This window comes from Corvus brachyrhynchos, unplaced genomic scaffold (genome assembly GCF_000691975.1).
Source record: "Corvus brachyrhynchos isolate BGI_N302 unplaced genomic scaffold, ASM69197v1 scaffold59, whole genome shotgun sequence".
Lineage (NCBI taxonomy): Eukaryota > Metazoa > Chordata > Aves > Passeriformes > Corvidae > Corvus > Corvus brachyrhynchos.
In genome coordinates this window covers 1,336,779-1,352,669 of record NW_008246054.1, presented here as the reverse complement: position 1 = coordinate 1,352,669, position 15,891 = coordinate 1,336,779, and the positions used below count along the sequence as shown (strand labels likewise).

The window sequence follows — 15,891 nt, the reverse complement described above, 5'->3', positions numbered from 1 at the left end:
AAGATGATAGCAACCCTGGCAGGGGATCCAAGGAGGGCAGCTGAGGCTGCTGTGCTGATAAGAGCAGGGAAGGACTTTTCAAGGCTCTCCCTTTACCCTCCTCCAGACAGAAAAAAAACTGTACATAAAACACACACAAAACACATGAAACCAAAAATGTCTGTGTGTACATACACACACACATATATATATATTAAAAAATTACTTTTTAAGAGAAGCCCTGGTGCTAGACTGAACTTCGGGCTGTTACCTGGGCAATATCTTTCCGGCTGCAATTTGCCACCTGGGTTTGTCACCAGGAAATGGTTACCCAATGCACTTCATTTTGGTTAAAATCAGACAACCAGTTTTGCCAGCTCCAGGCACTGTGCTGATTTATCTCCATAGACAGTTTTCAGTGATACCAGATTACAAATCCCTCAAAATTACTTTATACTTAAGGTATGCTCCCTAAATAACCAAAAATATTTATCCAGAATTTGAAAGAGGCAATTAACACAGCCCTGGAACCTCTCTCATCAGGAAAACAAGTGTGAAACACTTCAGAGTAGCAAGCATTCAAGACTGATGCAACGTCCTTATTCCTTTGGCTGTCAGAATAAATAATACGGTAGTATTCCCTGAGAAGTTATCTTAAATTTAATTAGAGATGTTCATAAAACAACAGAATATCATGATTGAAATTATTTATACGACAACCTATTTAAAACAGATCTCTTCAAAGCCATCCGTTTTTCAAAGGAATACGTCAGAGAAGGCCACATTCCATTCTACAAAGATTATTTTTTAATTACAAAAAACCAAACCATATAACAATCAGGCAAGAGTTCAAAATGAAGTGTAACGCATGAACAAATGAACGGTGTCCTGGCAGCGTCCCCCTGGGTGCCGTGCTGGGTCTGGTGCTGTCCCCACGCCGGGCTCAGCGCAGGCAGGGAGGGTGGGGTGGCACAGGCACCTCCACTGGTGTGTCAGAGCAGTGCCAGCCCAGATCCTCAGAGTGAGGGGTTTGGTGATGGTGACTCCATTGCCAGCAGATGCACACTCCTTTTCAAGGTGTACTCTTTCCACATGAGAAATCCAACAGCCTGGGCCTTTATAAACTTTCTAGCTTTACATTTTCCAGACAATCAGATGCTTGGTCGTAACATTTCACCGTGACACATATACAATATATCAAACTGTACATATACATATGAGCAAACCCATCTACATTAATACAGTGGATTAGAAACAGAAAGCAAGGGGTCTCCTTTAAAGCCTTACTTTGAAAATTCTTCACTCTACACACAGGTAAGTGAGCAAAGTGTCCAAACACCCAAAGGGATGTGACCAGCTGTGCTGGCATGGGCCCCCTCTGCACACAATTAGTGATTAACAGGACAGTATGGCTTTACACTTCAGCACAGCAAGCACAGCATCAGTGGTAAGATGAAACTATGCCACATCTATTAAGATGCAAATTTTTAAGTAATTTTTAAATTAATTATCAGAGGGCAAGACTTCAGAATTTCACAGAAAAAAAACTCCAATCAATGAAAGAAATAAATTTGCATTGTTGAAGACATCTGTAATGGTGTCTGAACATGATACCTACATTCTCCCCCACTTCTACTGATCCATTGCTCTCAAACTTATTATAAATACATATACACATATTGCCATACACAACATTTTATAATTTACCAATTTTTAGGGAAATGAGTAGCTCAGTTTGACATAAATCCAAAATGGGTTTGCTCTAAACACATTCCTCCATAGATGGCAACCCATATTCTCATTCTTGAAAAATCCAACAAAACAGATTAGCCATACAAAGTGTGTGTGTGTGTGTGTGTGTGTGTGTGTAAACATGTGTTTTTCCTGTTTTCTTAGCATCTTGAAAGCCCTTTTGTGTTCCTGGAGGTCTCTACCATGAAGGACAGCCCAGAGAAACCCACTAGAGTGTACTTCTGTGAAGTCTGAGAGCCCCATCTCAGCTCCTGGTCCCGAGGCAGAGGTTTGTGCAGGGCTTTGTGAGACTCCAGCGTTCAGGCGTGAGCACGGGCAGCTGAGCTCACCCCGAGCTAACACATTCCTGTTAGTGCCTTTATGGTCCCACCTGAGGGAACCGCCCTGCGTGTCACATGCCTGTGTGACACAGGGATATAGCTTGTCCACAGGCCACTTGGGGCGACACATCTCCCAACAGCATCCGAATGGCTAATCCAGACAAACTGGAACCCTACAGGTAAGAAAACTACTCTAAGTTATGCCTGGCAGCCTCAGGCCCTCATGTCTTTACAAGTCCTTTCTATTTAAAATTGCATCAGCTCCATCACTTCAGCTTTTAAATGGTCTGGGAATATTTACTAAACTTCCACTATCTTTATTTGGAAAACACTACACAGGGGAAAAAGAAACTACTTCACATCTTATAGCTATCATCACTGCATCCATTCTTCACTGTTAACCCAGTGTGCATTTGAAAGGTGTTTTCAACTGTACTTACCTACACATACATCCACAATAAAAGTATATTTAAATTCTACATGCTCATGCCATGAAGTTTGAGGAAGCTGGACCACCCTCACTACATCAAGAGGACTGACATAAATACATACAATAGTAGCCCTAAAGACACCTGACTTTATGAAATATAAACATCTCTAAACCAAACATTGCTATTACTCAGTACAGACAGGCTCTCCCCTGAAGGGATAAGCACAAGTCACCCAAAAATCACGACAGACATGATAACCGAATTATTCTGAACAAGGGAAAACAGTCAAACAGATACAGGCCAAGCCAGCACCCAGGATTCAGCTTTAATCAGCACCACGAGTATCAGTGAAAACTGTTTCAGCATTTGTGTGAAATACTTGGTAAACACACGAACAGAACTGACTGTCAACTCTGCCTGTAAAACTAAAATAACTTGGGAACTTCAAACACTTTTACTCGAAGTAATTTGTTTTGCACAGCGCATGCAAACAGATGCAGCTCCATTGTAGTTTTAGACAGTAAGAAAGCTCTTTGCAACTCAAAACATAGGGAATGCTGTTATTCTAGGTACTTAACAGGCTTTCGAGTGAAATGATGCAAAGTAAACACATGTAAAATACTTTTTTCAAGTTCAGGAGAGTGGAATCTATTTGCTGACATCAGAACAAGGGAAGAGCCAGACTGAGATCCCGACCAACCTCTTGTCCAGCTACAGCAAAGCACTGAGCTGAAGCTTTGCAGTCACCTATAACTTAACTGAGCTCTGAAAGCTCAGCTGAGGGCAGGAGAAGACCCTGCAAACCAGGAACAAACACAGTGCAAGTTAACCCCCAGAAGGAAAAAGTCACAAGAATTATGGAGATGCTTCTCAAACTAAACTTGTCCCAAACCCCAAAAGAAGTACTCAGGTTGTGCTACATGCTGAACTCCTCTGTTGATCTTTCATTACAAACGGTTTTGTAATTTCAGCTCACAAAGATGACAAGATCCACACAGTCTGTGCCTAAAGCAAGTGCTCACAAACTTCCCTGGAAAGCAGCCATTCATGAATATAAATACATGCTGTGAAATACAGCACTGGAAACTGTGAGTTGATTCCACGTCACGTCTGTGCACATTACGTAGAGCACTGCATTGATTACTCAACCATATTGCAGCTATCACTGTTAGTATTTCATTACATATGTGAATGCTTCCAAGTTCTAAAAGCTATCCCTGCCTCTCCCCATAGAATCTTGTTCAACAAAAAGCCAAGTACAGCAGAATATTGAAATTAGCTGTGAACTGTATAATCCCATTGTTCAATTTCATGGCATTTAAGACAGTACCTTCCCCTCCACACAAGTCTGGATGTTAATCCATGCTGGAACCTGATTTAATTTTCCAGATGACAGGATGGGAACATGCTACAATGGCACATTAGTGTAACTATGCTGCTCTTTTACTCTCAACTTTTCTTACATCATAAAGTGAGGAGTTTTGCTTTTGAAAGACATGCTTAATTACTTCTACAAATAGCACAGCTCAAACTGGTCTGTATTTGAATTGTATGGAAATTATAAAACCAGGGAAGTTTTCAAAAAATTATCAGAAAATACCTTCCAGAGTAAACCATGCAAACCCAATATAAACGAACTTGCTTCTCCTGATAAAAGTCAGCCAATTTAATCCATACTGGCTACAAATAATTCATTTCAATCCCAAATTGAAAAATATAGTGAAAAATACTTCATTTCTTTCTCCTAACTAATTCTTTACCTCATCCACTTCTTTAAGGTCCTTACAGCTGCAATCCCTCTAAAATGAACTGGAGTTCCATTCAGAGTAACTTAATTTCAACACCCACTACACATTCTCGTCTTTATGCAGCACAACTAAAAAGCAACGCAAACTTCTTTCCAAACCTCTGCAAACTCCTTGATGTCCTGCACTCAGCACAGCCGAACACTCCTGCTTGCCCCTAACCTGCTGCAGCTCAGCCTGCAGATACCATCCCGGAGAGGGGGAAGCAGGGGAGGAGGGAAAAAGGCGGGGATGGGTGGAGAAAATGTGGGAAAGAAAAAACCTACACACACACAAGAAGACAGACACAAAACCTCAGAACAAGTTCTGGCATAAAATACATATGGAATAAAAATTTCCATTTCTATTTAATATGCAGCTTTAAGCCTTCAATCTTCTCTTCTTAAAGTGCTCTTTATTCTAAAAGTGTACAAGTCAGAAAACAACCAAGATGTAAAAGAAAATGCTACAAGAAAGTCTTACACCCCATCACGCAACCCCGCTGCCAGCACCAGTGTGTGAGACTGAGGTTACCTCGAGGTGTCGCTGAGCACAGCAAGCACCCGCAGCAGGTTCCACACTCAAACACACAACTCACGTGAGAACAGTTTGTAATCAACCTCTTCACCTAGCAGATCACAGTGCAAACAAATATCCCACACCCAGGATCCAGGCTGCATCCCTGTGCTAGGCTAGGCCTGAGCTGGTGGACACGGTCCTGCAGTACCAACAGTTACTGAAGGTTCTGTGAATCCCCGACAAGCACCAGCTGAGAGAACCAGCCAGGACTGGTACATCAGCTGCTGTGCACAAGGCCACTGACATTAATGTCACAAAAAACAGACTCACAAGTTTGCCTCTCTCTCTTTAACAGAACATTTGGAAGTCTGCCCTGCAAGTGCCAAAAACCTCACTGGTAACATGAAAATGCTTTTCACAACAGTTTAATCTAGAAACATAATATAAGGTTTATAACTCACACACAAATTGCTGTTGAGACTTCAGTAAAGTGATGCAAAAGCAGGAAAGACTGAGCGTAAAGGCAGTATAAAATACACATCATAGGAAACAGGAAGGAAGGGAGAAAACCAGAACAGATTAAGCAAATCACTATGATTTCCAGAATTGTTTTTAAATTATTAACACATCAAGAGCCAGAGGGGCAGTGAGGAGCAACACTTTCCTCGGGAGTGTTCAGCAACATCTTATATGTGTTTTTTAAAAAACCTTTCCCAAAAAAACCAGGTTAAGCTACAGATGTCCTCACAGATTTTTACTTAAGGCAATATACAGCTCTCCAGAATGAGGAGATGTAGAGAGGTAACAGCTCTAACAACACAAGAACTAGCACAGGTTGTCAGAGTTGTGTCCGTACACCTGGGGTGCACACCAGGCTTCTGATCCCCTCACACCAGGTTTCCAGTGCAAGCATGAGACCAGCAGCAGCTTTATAACCCACTCAGAGTAAACAGAGTAAACGTTAAATATGAGACTTTCACTGTTTCTAGCAGACAAACCAACTTTCCATCTAAAGGGGTCTTGGCTCTCTTTACAATTCTGTTAAATAAACAGAAACAACACTCACTCCTTGGATAAGAAGACAGGAAAAACACTCATTGCCTTTTACAAACAGAAGAGGCTCCATTGGTTTCCTCATCAATTATTCGGTGTCATGTCAAGTTGTTGAACTGCCCAGCTTGCCACGTGCAGAGCATTTACTCAGACCCTTTTATAAGGCAACATGTTCCATCTTAACTACTATTATTTACTTCCTCGGACTCTCATATGGAATGGGGCCAGGTTTAACCAAAACTTTACTAATTCTTTTAATGGAAGTTGTGTAACAGTTGTGTTGGAAGCAGAGTGTTCAAAATATGAAATACAATTGGGGAAATACCTCTCTATTAAATCCTTAAGCTCTTCTGTTTCATCCATACCATGATAGCGGTTTTACAAAACCCAGTTGTATAATGGTGCAGATTAATGTCTGTATTGCTAACAGTCTAAACTGCTAAGAGTAAAGCAGTAAAGCATCGGAAAGCATAAGACGTCTTCAGTGATCAGCAAACTCAAAATTCTTTCTTTACAAAGAAGAGAAGGAAACTTTCAGTCCAGATTAATTTTTAAACTGCTGATACTGAGCGGTTTAGAGCTAGAACTATAAAGAAGGGGGTGCACAGGATAGAGCTAAAACTAAAATAACAGACATCAAAACCAGAAGACAAAAAAAGTACTTATTTCGAGTCCTGTTTGTTACATGTTTCTCCCATCTTCATTTGAGGCCTTCAGATCTTTTCTCTGCACTGGTTAATGACTTCGGTGATACCTCAAGCCCACATTAAAGCACGGTTGATGAATCTTTTGAGTTCGCTTTACTATGCATTTAAGGGGATATTTCTCTTGATAACCATCTGTTCTTCAACCAACCCAGAAATGTAGTATTACTGCAAATCTAAGCCAAACTCCAGGAGTCCTGCAAACTGCAAATTTTGAATGGATTATATTTTTAATTCTTTTTTCCCCCCTGTAACTTTAGTCAGCAAATTATACAGCAGCTAAAACTTGCAAAAAATATAATTAGGTAACACCATACTTCAATGGTCAAGAAATCCACAAAGCCTGACTTACAAAATGAAATACGAAGTGTTTTGAAACATTTTATAGGCTGCCTGTAATAATTATACAAAAGAGTTTAAATGCAGAAGTTGAATGGGAACACCTACTTTAAGCAGGCTTTTTTTGGGTTTAATAATTTTTTAAATTTATTTGTGTTTGATCATTGTATTTTTTCTCATAACCTTTTTGACACTCTATAAATTTAATAGAGATGTGTTTCAAGTGCTCAGGCCATGAATACTGAATTTGTTTCTCTCCTGCCTCTTTGTATTTATATTCCGAGACAGTGGAGTTGCCTGGTGACAGTCTCTCCACTTCCACAGCAGCTGGTAAGCCCTCCTTGTCCTGGGAATATGAAAGAAACAGTTAACTAATATTTCAGGCTCTGATTTAAATGTGACAGTCTGGAAGTGCCAATACCATGAAGGGCAGGATTTACAAGCTAAGATTTTTCTAAAAGTCTCAGAAGCAATAAAGAAAGAAAAATAAAAAACCTTTATCACATCTAGCTAACATGCAGCAAAAATTAATCCTGATTAATTAATTAATACAGATTAGTGCATCACCTAGAGTTTAACAATACCAGACACAAGCAGTGATTGTCTAATCTGTTAGCTTAGATTTTCAGAATGCAAATTCTAAGGATAAGACCAAAGCAACCAGAGCTTTGACAGCTTTACAAGAAACAGTCACCTCTTTAATATTTACAAGACATGTATTTCAAATGATTTCTGAATGTCTATCTGCTGGCCCGAGACTACTGCTTCTGCTCAACTGCCAAGCACATGCACCCAAAACAATTTCTCTAAGCTCACTTTGTACAGCAGCAAAAATAAAAGTTATATTTTATAAAAGTAGAGCTTATAGACAGCTGAATTAATACCCAACAGTGGCATACTAAGCACCTTCATTTTAAAAAATCCTTATTCAATTAATTTTAAGAGAAATTTTTAAGTAATGTTACGTTTTCTACTTTCCTGTGTCAACCAAATAACTTTTTACTCGTTTGTTAATTTGAAGAAAACCAGAATTAACATTTTAATGTCATATTGCTTTTTAGCAATAGTGTATTAAAAGGAACTTGTGTAAAACCACAATGTGGCCACGGCAATCAATCAACTACATTACAAAACCTAAAGGAATTGCTAATGAAAACAAACAGTATTTTCTAACACACTGCCAGGCTTTTCACTACTAGAAAATAGAATTTCATAAACATTTTCCAAGCTGTTTTATTTTTTGTCATTTTTAGCTTTAATGATAGTTTGGCCATTTAAATTTGGTAATTACCTATATTTCCTATGTCTTAGAGAACATTTTACAATTGTTTAACTTTCTAAAAATTTCTTTTCAAAATTCACCAACGACAAGAACTTCAGATAGACATCAGAGAAAAACATAAAGCACTGCAGAAATACATTCATTGCTATATGGACTGTCACATATCAGGTTTAATCTGAACTGACTGAAAAAGGACATGGAACAGAAGTGTTGTAGCCAACCATAAGTTCTTGAAGTGTTGTACTAAGAAAGGAACAACAACAACTCTTCTCTTGAGCAACTGGATAATTGCCCAAACTACAGAGAGAAACCTTCTTTGTTACACATGCAACAGTGAATACTGATTTCTAAGCCTCAAGCTATGTAACTTTCTAATGTTTCAAACTCTGACCCCACTTTCATACTCTCAATATCGATAGTCTCCAACTGTTTTCAGTCTCCAAGTGCCCATGTGTTGCTGCAGTGGAGCAGCACTGCTCCCAGACACTGCTCTGTCACTGACTGCACAAATACCCTCTGACAGGAACCTCCAGCACAGCAACTGCACAGTTCAGAGAAAGCAGAGCTGCACAATCAGCTGGGGGCCTGATGGCTTCTGCTAGTGCATCTCTGCTTAGTTCAGGATGCTTTAGTTATTCATAGGCATTGAAACAGAACAAACAGATACTACCAAAGGTGAAATGCTGAAAACCTCATTTTTGATTCGGTCTTTTTTCAGTCAATTTTGGTTTGGTCTCTGCAGTGGAGATGTCACCACAAATGCTTTTGGGCATGTGCAGTAGTAAGATACAGCTTATCTATCACACCATAAATCTGATTCATCCATGTCCTTATCAACAAAGGACAGCCAAACTTCACAAGCATTTCCGGGGAGCTGATTTCATAGTGGTGCTCCGGCTGTAGCTTTTCCAGTGTAGCTACACTTAGAGCTTCACCCTTACTGCACTTCCAACCCATAAACCTGTGGTATGAAACAGAACTGACCAAGAATTTCCACGGTCACCAACACATTCCTGAATTTTGAGGTGTGCAAGTTCCTATATTAAAAGATCATAAATAAGAGAGAGCAATAATTATTTTATTGGGACACTTCAGAACTTGGCCTTGTACCCTTCAGTACTCAGCCTCACCTTTTTGTTTCAGCTTGAACCATGTAACACGCCCATCTCAACTCACCACTCCTATTAATGGTGTCCATTCTTTCAAAATGGTAAAACAGTAAAAATTTGTAAGAACAGGGAAGCTGGAATCCATTAAAAAAAATAAATAAATCAGAGATTGGTCACAGTGAGCCTCACCTAAGGCTGCAGCACCACTGAGGTCCCATGACAGCCCAAAACTGAAGCATTAAATGAAAGTTTGTAAGAACAGGAAAAGCATCCAACATACTCCACAGCAAAACACTTCTGTGGAGTCAGAAATGTTGATGACAGAAGTTGAACTTCTTGAACACCATTCAGAATTTAATGGGGGTGAGGGGAAGGAGGTCCTAACATGGAAAAATACATCTCATGGAGCTAATGACCGTGAGATGAAAGAAAAACAAAATTCACTGTGTGTTCAGCTGCTCAGAATGACTTCTCTCTTTTGGAGGAAAGTTCATTAACTGGACAGCATCAGGCACCACAACAGAGCCATGGATATACTGACACTTGCAGGACTGACCTAGTTCATGGCTGCAATGCTTTCAGTTACCATTAGCAAAGCTCACTTCATGCTGTGTGCAATGCTGTAACAAAAAGAAGGTCTCTGAGAAAGTAAGTTTAGCACATTTAAAGCAGTGCTGTTGGCTTGAAGAAAAATTTGGTTTAGATAAAGAGGAGTTCGTTGATACTCAGTGCAGTTAGACAGGAAATCTATCATCTCACTAAAAAAATTTAAAACATTTTTGCTACTGTAGAAAAGGCAAGGGTATCAAAAGGATTTTTAACCACAAAAAATGTTTTCAGACACTTGATACCTCCAAGATGTACAAGAGCATACACCCAGCTATCAAAATGCTCCTGAGAGAGTGGAGTAGCCTAGTTCTGAGCAGGAACATTTCATAATCATGTCACAGCCCTAGGAATCAGGCATATATACACCCAGCAATTTCACTAATTTCCTTTCTGTTTCCCTTGCCCAGCTTTAAGAAACCACAAACTCCCAACTAAACTTTCAGCTCTTTTCAATGCTCTGCTGATTCATTTCAATCTGGTCACCCTTAGCAGCAGATCTGCAGAAAACAATCTCTTTCCTTCACTAATAACTCCAAAGATAATCTTAAAAATGTAACTTGAATCCACCTGCACAATCTCTCTCCACAGGCTGATGATCCAGGCGGTGCTGAAGTGCAGCTGGCCATCAACTCTGGAAGTGGGATGCTGGGAGAAACTCTCACAAATCTGACACTAGAAGGAAGCTCAAGAGCTGGGGCAGCTTTTATCACACAGCAGCACACCTTGAGCAGTACCTACTCTGTTCTCATTATCTCATTCCACGTCTAATTGGGTTTCTAAGCTCTCTGCTCCCCAGATGCTTTTTCCAGGTCTGAATTCATACTGCTGTTGTACTCACATCAGAAGAATTTCAAGCATCAACAGGTCATTTCTAAAAACTCTCCTTTTTGCTAAACTCTTATTTGTGTTATGTCCAAACACCCTTTTTTGAGAACAGAAATTAACAACATTTACCATTATTTACTTGTTGAAAAATAAACATATATCACTAACTGTAGTACCACAACACTAATGCTCCATGCTGTAATTGTTCCACAGAGGCTCCACAGCCTTAAGTGACCAAACTAATGATGAAGTTTTCTCCATCTTATTATATAAGCATATATGTTTAATTTTTAAACATGAAAGATTAAATTAGAAGTTACCCACACAAACACAACTCCTTTTAAAAAGGCTCAAAACACTGTATTTACATCTGCAAGTACTCACGTTATTACTACAACCTTTATAACAGAGCTTAGGTTTGCTTCAAACAAAACAGGGTTCTCAGCGATAGAGGCCCAAGAAAAAGCCCTGCATACAGTTAGTCTACAAAGAATTAACTGGATTAATTAGCAAGGGATTTGAGAAGCAGCTTGGAGCTAGAAAACCAAAACACTAAATTGTTTAAATACTTTGGCAATGGATCAAGGTTTCTAGGCAGCCCTATGTTCCATTCTCTCCTCTTTTTTTTGCTCGGTGTTTTAACGCATTTAACCTGACGAGGTACTTTTTCATGAGATATGAATGACACTGTCAAAATACCAAAAAAGAAGATGTGAATTAAAAAATGCCACAAGCTGTTAGCAATTCTGCCAACATGCATGAGCCCAGGCAACATTAATTAAAAATCAATAGCTTAGGACATAAATAGCTCTTATCTCTGTTATAGTATATCTCTAACATAACTCTTTATTAAAGAAAAAAAAGGGGAAAAAAAGCCAGTGTCTCTGCTATTATACTGACTGAATTGACCACAACAAAGCAAAAGGAATAAGGCAAAAACCCTGAGCAAAGAAACCCTTATGAGAAAGGGAGGACAGGCGTATGAATGATTGGAATGCTTCAGCCTTGCACTATCGTTAACACATAACCGGCTGGAAACAGCCACACTGCAAATACTTGGAGAACAAGTTACCAGGAAGAACATTCCATGTTTTCAGTGCTAATATGATTCTATACAAAATTCTTCATGCCAAGGAAATAAAAATAACATGTACATCTTTCAGTCAGCTAGCAGTTAGTAATACATATTTTCCTGAGTTTATTAATCAGTATTTTTATTTTGCATCTCAACTAAAGATTGTAAATTCTTTGATAACTATAAAAGAAAGATGAGAAAAAGCAGGAAATTGCACTCAACCTTTTTTTCCTTTAGCGACACATCTTCAAACTAAAGTTACATTAGCAGGCATCAAAGCTAAAAGACTTAAGATAAACTAGGAACTTAAACCACAGCTTTCAACAGCTGTTTTCACACTTGCAGAGAGCCAAACCTTTCAAAGACCCAAACCCATTTTCTTACACAATATCACCTAAAGCACACCAAGCTGGATGTGCAGTTTGGGTCTCTCATAACTCCCAGACAATCATGACAATTTAGATTTCTGAAGAGTTTCTACAGAAAATTAACATTGAATAGAAGATGTAAAATCATACTGAAATGGAAAGGCTAAGCTTAGTTTTCTTTCTATCTAACGACTCCTGCTTCATTCAATGATTATTAATGACAGGCATATCAAATGCTTCCATCAAGACACAGTAGTCTAAAATCAATGAGGAAGAAGTCAAGCAGGCACTATTTAGCAAAAAATTATTCGAGTTCAAAATAAAAGCCAAATTTTCATTTCCCTAAGAGCTACGTGTACATACACCAAGACACTAAAACACTACAAATTTCAGTGGAAGAGCAGATCATAAAATTGTAGGACCCTTAAGGTGGAAATTCTCAGGACAAAAAGGATTATTCTGATAGTCACGTTTACAAGTCTGAGCTCTCGAGAACCTCTTGCAGCAGATGAGCACGTGCGAGTGCAGCTCCTCTGAGCTCCAGCCCCAACACCAAAGCCTGGGTAACACAGCTGGGAATGAAGAGCTGGTACACTGAGAGGCTGCATTTATTAAAAAACAAGTTTTACGGATTGTTTCCATTGCAAAGGAAGGTTTTAGAAATACCAATCTGAAATACTGAATATACAGATGCAGGAGGTGAGCTTCATCAACCCATATGCCAAGCAGAGATGTATCTACGGGCATAATCAGAGAATAATTAGGAATTTCTTTCTATGATGGAATGGAGACATGAACGATGAACCTTTCGGATCTCAAATGGAAACATGTCACATGTCACAACTGGATTTTGAGCCCTACCTTGCAGCTGTGCTTTGGGACACTCCTACTTTTTCCCATCACCTTGTCATAACTCCAACTCCCAACATTTTATTGACTGAATTGCAGCACAAGAAAATCAAAGGTTCTATTCATAAAGCACAGACACCAAGTGTCAGGACAGGGAAACAGAAGACCCCACTTTTCACAAGGTCTTTTGCTCTAACTTTTCATTGAGCTACAGTCAGAAATTATGTATTTCATTCTGAACTGTCCAAACTCCAGCTATTGCCAATTTCAATTAACCTTGTTTAAGGTGCATTGAATACAAGGTTTTGTGGCTGCATTTGATATAACACAATTATTCATCTAGAAAGTTAATTATGCAATCTTAATTTTTAGTAGAAGTACATTAGAACACAGAACTGCTGTTATTAGAGCTCCTCTAAACAGAATAAATTGAAATTCCACCAAGTTCCCCCAATAACGCTTTTTGTCTTTGTAAAAATACAAACTAGCACTTTATTAACATTTCAACCACTGTCTCCATTGAAGGTTCAAGAAAACAAAACAATTCTGAGACTTTGTTAAATCATCTGTCTCCATTTTACTTTATCATTATAAATTAAACTGCGTAGAAGATGCACAAGTAATTTGTAAACTCTTTCAAAGGATCTGATTTACATTTTTCTTCTACAAAGATGAAGATCTCCCCCTAACATGCTCCATTTGTGTTAAATATTAAATGAAGACACTCATACTACATATATGGCAAAAATGGAATATATTTTTGATATGTTTTGGAATTACTTTTAGCAGTTCAATGCTGTTTATAATACTGGTGCAAATACTGCCACCAATAAAGAAACAAACATTAAAAAGGTGTCCTTTAAGCTTCCCTTTAAGGCATCTACCATAATCGTATAATTTGCTCTGGACATCATTAAAATGTAAAGTTAATGAGGATTCAGCTGAAAACAGAAGAAATGTAACCTATTTTCAGGCAAAACTTCTAACACTGCAATCAGAGGGAAAACCTCTTTGATGTCTCTTTGTCTCTTCTCATTAATTTTCTTTTGGTTTAAAAAAACACAAAGGCTGTTTAAACTAAAAAATGCACAGAAGTTTAAACATGGTAATTATAGCCGAGCTGCAATGAGGTCATTAGGTTTTTAAAACTTTGAGATAAACAAAATTGAGATGTATGACTATTTTAAAAACATGTCAATACTCAATTTTAACTGTCCATGTGATTGATACCCGTTGTATTCTAAGGATTTAGTCTAGATACAGAATTGTTTCAAGATGATTTAGTGAAGGACCTAATCCCACGGCCGGGGTAGAGCAAAGCAATCAAGAAATACATCAAAATGAAAAGCTGTAATTACTGTATTATTAGACGCCACATTTAATATTTCTAAGTGCAACAAAGCACACTTTTGCCATCCGTGCAAAAGAGATGGCAAACTGTGAGATTTTACTATTCTTTACCTCTACAGTTCACTAACGAATAAAATATTGAACAAGTTAAATAATTCTATTTACTCACTACATCCATTCTTTTTTATGAACACTGCCAAGGTGCACACAAAGCTGCACACTTCTGTTTCAACATGCTAATTCTTTCCAGCAGAAAATACCTTAAAGAGGCATTTTTAATTACTACAGTACTGATGGAATCTGTGATATACTGTAGTGGTAGATATTTTTAGCAACTAATTTACAAGTAAATTTTCCCAAACTATAATCAAAACAATTTTTAACACAACTGTGTACAAAAGAAGATGATGGATCATCACAAACAGGAGTAAGGCCTTAAGCCACAAATACACAGGGCAAATATAATCTGATCTTTAGTGTAGAAAGAATTCAATCACAATGAAGCAAAATAAGCATATTTATAACATTTTTCCATGTGCCAGGATCACCTCTAGATAAAATGGAATAAGGTGAGATCAATACATTAGTTTGTGGCAAATGTAAAAAAAAAAGTATGAATGCTAAGACATTTGTGGATATAGCTTTAATAGAGAGTTATTTACCCTAATGAATCTTTTGAATGTGTTTGATAAACTCTTCAAATTAAACTGAGTCAATGGCCAGCAGGCAAGTATCAGATAAAACCAGGAACTATTTTACATGCAAGTGAAGCACAGCTCCAGAAGAAAATTTCATACCTATTTCAAGGGAAAGTTTGGGGGTCGTGTTTTGGTTGGGGATTTTTTTGCTTTTTACCTTTCCTCTGCCATGTTTTATTAGCACTTGCTCCTGCCCTTGCCCACTGAGCAGCTCTATCCTACAGAAGTACAACCCATCCTACAGCATGCACCAGCTTCTGCTCCACCGGAGCCACTCCTCACCTCCTGGGATCCTTCCCTACTTGTCTGCATTCTCTTAGTGCCATATTCAACAATCATAAAGCACACCACTGAAGTAACACTGCATCAAATATGCACCTTACAAACAGGAAACATCAGCAACCTGATTCTGCCTCTGCCCATACTGTGTTGCTCAATCAGCCATTCTGTCTTCACATTTTCACACTTGGTTTGAGTCTGCATTAATTATTTTTGGTAGGTGTTTCTCCACACAGAGTGATAATCTGCTTTTAGAATCTTTGGAACAGAAGATCTCAATGATCTCCAAAGTATCTTACAGACAGAAACTAGAGACATTTACTTAAGAGGTGTAACAATGTAAGAATCAATTAATTAAGAAGTCATGTTACCACTATTTATATTCATAACTACATCATTTCAAAGTAAATGATTCTTCAAAGGAACCGAAAACGGGGTTGAATTAACACCTGTAGAATGCAATGGGAGTTGTGAGTCTAATTCCCTTCACCACCACTTAAAATCCCAGCACAAATTCTAACAGTGGAAATTCCAGTCAGGAAAGTGCTCAGAAAAAACTCTCCAGA

At 38.4% G+C, this 15,891-nt stretch overlaps 1 protein-coding gene across 1 annotated transcript in view; it reads right to left on the bottom strand.

The window, feature by feature from the left end:
* The window catches only part of DENND1A (DENN domain containing 1A), a 165,065-nt gene that overhangs the window by 131,133 nt on the left and 18,041 nt on the right, over positions 1-15,891 (bottom strand). The window lies entirely within an intron of this gene.